Source organism: Helianthus annuus, chromosome 1, assembly GCF_002127325.2.
Source record: "Helianthus annuus cultivar XRQ/B chromosome 1, HanXRQr2.0-SUNRISE, whole genome shotgun sequence".
Taxonomy (NCBI): Eukaryota; Viridiplantae; Streptophyta; class Magnoliopsida; order Asterales; family Asteraceae; genus Helianthus; species Helianthus annuus.
In genome coordinates this window covers 49,638,847-49,642,899 of record NC_035433.2, presented here as the reverse complement: position 1 = coordinate 49,642,899, position 4,053 = coordinate 49,638,847, and positions in this window count along the sequence as shown.

Below are 4,053 nucleotides of genomic sequence, written 5' to 3'. Positions count from 1 at the left end.
CGACCCCGAGCCGGATTCTTTTCCAGATTCATGTAGTTGACTTGATCCAACGGAGGGAGCGGAGGAGGATTCCTAGCTAGGAAATCCGCTCGCCATTCGTTCACGGTCTTCTCACGGTTTTCTTGAGCTGTAGGAGAATCCGAAGAAAGATTAGCAAATTCTGTTGTCTTCGCCGCCACAAACTCATCATTAAGAGCATTAAACTCCGCATTATCTTGACCAACATAAACAGGACGTTCCGGATCCGAACCGATGAAGATTTCATCAATCGTAGAGAAATCGGTTTCGTCCGGAACTAACGGAGTAGCATCAATCATCTTCAAATCAACTTCATCCAATTCCTTCAGAGCTAATACACGTTCATCAGACATCTCTGTAACATGTTCTCCCTCTTCTAATAGTTCACCCGTGACTGGATGATACTGTTGAACAATTGAGGATTCAGGGAGATCGGCAAATGCTTCCGGTTCAAGACTAACATGTTCAAGCCCTGCCGAAGCTTCCAACGATTCAGTCTGCTCAGACGGACCAGTAGTAGCTGTTGGAGGAGCAGTAGGAGCATCTTGAGACGTACCAGACCCACCTGCAGCACCGGATGCAGTTGCACCGGAACCTGAGGCAGCTGGTTGATCAGGATTTGCTGCATCATCGTCTTTGTCATCGCCACGCTTTGAGGGAACGATGCCTAAAGCTTTGCACCTTTCATTCCAAAGCGTACCTACTTTGTGATCAATTTTCTTGAAGTTTGCATGAACAGGCTTGAAGGCTTCTATTAAGCGATCATCACGATTTTTATAGCGCTCCGACAGCTCTTCATGCTTCTGCTTTAACACTTTTGCCTCATGCTCTAACACATCACTCCGCCCTTTCATTATCTCAGCTTCCCTATCACGAGCCCTGTTTGCTTCTTTTAGCCTTTCAATCTCTAGAGCTTGTTCTTTTATCTTAAGATTCTGTGCACTAACAATTGAGACTAACTTGTTGTGTGCCTCCACATCCTGAGTTCGCTGTACACGATACTCTTCAATCTTTCTAGTATTCCGAATGACTAAGTTTGTCTACCGGTTGCAGATACGCGGCCATGTTGTGTCTTGGCTCGGACATAGATTCAACTTCAGTCTTTTCTTTCTTAGTTGGTTTTGCCCGTTCCTTCTTCTCTTTCGGTGCCATTTCTGTTCATGAAAAACAAGAACACGTAATGAGAAAACAGTCAAGTAGTCAACAAGGATTTCACACTTAGAAAAATTTCAATTTCTTGAAAAATTTCTAAGTGTTGTTTCCTCGAAGGATTCTATTTAGACATCGAAGGATTGACACTTGGCTCAAAGGATGACAATATTGATTGAAAGATGTTATTTTCCTCGAAGGATGAAATGCCTTATCGAAGGATCAACTTACGAAAGATCAGTAATTTTGAAAGATATCTTGGTCAATCGAAAGATCTGATCAATCGAAGGATGAATCCTTCGAAAAGCTTAGTATCCTTCGAGTCTCAGTTCGAAGGATATTTTGCAGTCCATCTTTCGAGGTTAAGAATCATCATCCTTCGTGTTGTTTTCCGGCGTCACTGTTCATCGGATTATTTTCCAGTGATTGTTTTAAGTTTGTTTTTAAGTGTGTTTCAAATCCTTCAAGCATCAACATTAAACCATTTAACAACATCAACCTCAAAACCAACCCAGACACTAATCCTAACCCAGATACTAAACACAAACACATGTACCGATTTAGACCAAATTCCCAAACAAAGCTCTGGTTAACCCAAACCAAAAACCCTTGACATCAGAAACTACCATCCCATGTTAAAAACCTTATGATCATCAAAAACCTACCATTAACATATTTACAACATTATCACATTACATATATATCACATATCATCCATCATTTTCATAAGTATGAGAACAAGAAAAATCAGAATCACATGATCAGATGAGGATTATCCTAACACAGATTGTTGTTTGTAAAGTGTATTAGGGTTATCCTACCGTGATTGTTGTTGTAATCTTGATAATCTAATTTTTGTTTCGATTTTGGCAGAATTTTGGTAAGATCAGAGGGTTTTTGTGATGAACTTTTGAACTGTTATGTTGAAATGAAGAAGAAGACCACTTTTATACTCTGATCTCGAAATTCGAACCGCCTCGAAGGATCGATAACCTTTCGAAAGGTGAAAAGGTGTTTCGAAAGATAAGACTTTGGGTCGAAGGATCCAGATCTGGATCGAAAGATACCAGATATTTGTGGGGACCCTCGAAGGATATCTTTCGACCTGATCCATCTTTCGAAAAGTCCGATGAGCTCGAAGGATCCAATTGGTCAAATCCTTCGTTGACCAATTCATCTTTCGACCAGAGGATTGACTTTCATTGACCATCTGATCTTTCGAGGGCCATTGCTTCCTCGAAGGATCAGATTTTCACCAACACTTTGGATTTTGGGAATTTGCAACTCAAACCCTTCAAATTCTTAAAAGTTTTCAGAAACGACCGTTTTGAAAAATTGCCCGTTATGAAGTTCTGCAAAGGTCAGTTTTATGAAGTATTTCGGCTTGCCAGGTATCGGATCGAGCACCAACATCAGTTAATCAAAAATAAGATTAAATTGAAAATCTTTTTGGATTTTTATAAAATAAAAGACAACAATTTTAATATCCTTTGAATGTTATCAAACGACATCACCGCTAATGTCGTGCTGATATGCACCAAACGACAAAACTGTTTAAAATAAGACAATAAAAGTTAAGCAGTAAATAAATATGTACAAACACAACAATATTTTTGCGAGTTTCTGGCGAAGAGAATCATATCAGTTCGCGGTCTTTTGTCAAAACACATTTCCTTTTAAGATTCTTTTACAGAAGCGGATAAGTATTCTACCACAATTACCGATATTTTATCCACTTAAACTCAGCGATCAAGTGTAATCATAATACATTGAGATACATTTAAGGTATGATTTATACTTACCGACCGGTGTTCATCCACTCACGACACATTCCCATATCAAGGTATGCACGAGAGTTCATCTTACTGGCGAGTATACCATTTATCATCCGTTTTCAACGTATATAAAATGTGAGCAAGTCACTTATTTGAATTTGAAAACCAAGCCCTATGTGATGAAATCACTTATTGATGAGGAACTTGATTTTCATATGCATGAGGGCACAGGAGCAAGTCCGTGAACAGGTCAGTACTTTCGTACAGCAGAGAGACGAACTTGACTCCCGGATAAATGTGATATTTTATCACTTATTTGATTGGACATGTGATTGTTTATCACTTATTGAGGTCGAATGCAGTATGAGATATGTACACGTATGTATGGTATCATGGAAGAACTAGACTTTGTCTTTTATAGAAACAACCATGATACCCAGATGATAAACAGCATAAACCCCGAATATCTCAGAACCTCGGCAATCTATCAAACGAAATTTCGGTACCAAGACCATATGCCAATGAGCGGTTCCCACGCGGTTTTCAGTTCGTTATGTTTATATCTCCTGCATACTTTAAAATGATCGTGAGTCTACCGGTACATCATTAGTAGAGCTACTTATCATTTTCTTTTCTTTTGATTTCTAGAAACATGTTTCGACCGACCTCTGATGTAATATCATTTTCTCTTATATTACCAAGAAACTCATTTTTGTTTTTCTATTGTTTTTGGGTTTTTCTGAATTTTCTCCCCTTTAAATGCAGAAAGTAAATAAGTAAAGACATATTTTTGTATTTTTGTGGTTTTTCAATGTTTTTGTATTTTTCTTGAAACTTTCTCCCCCTAAAATTCAAAAATAAAATAAAGTAAAGACATATTTTTGGATTTTTGGTTTTAGAAAAATATTTACAAAAACGATTTCCCGATGTCGGTTACTCTTGCTTCACCTTTATGCCGTTTACCAAAAGTAAATAATCGAATCTTGATTTATCAAATGCTTTGGTAAAAAGGTCGGCACGTTGGTGATCGGTATGAATGTGAACCACATCGATAAGTCTCTTTTCAAAGCAATCACGTATGAAGTGATATTTAATATCGATGTGCTTCGTT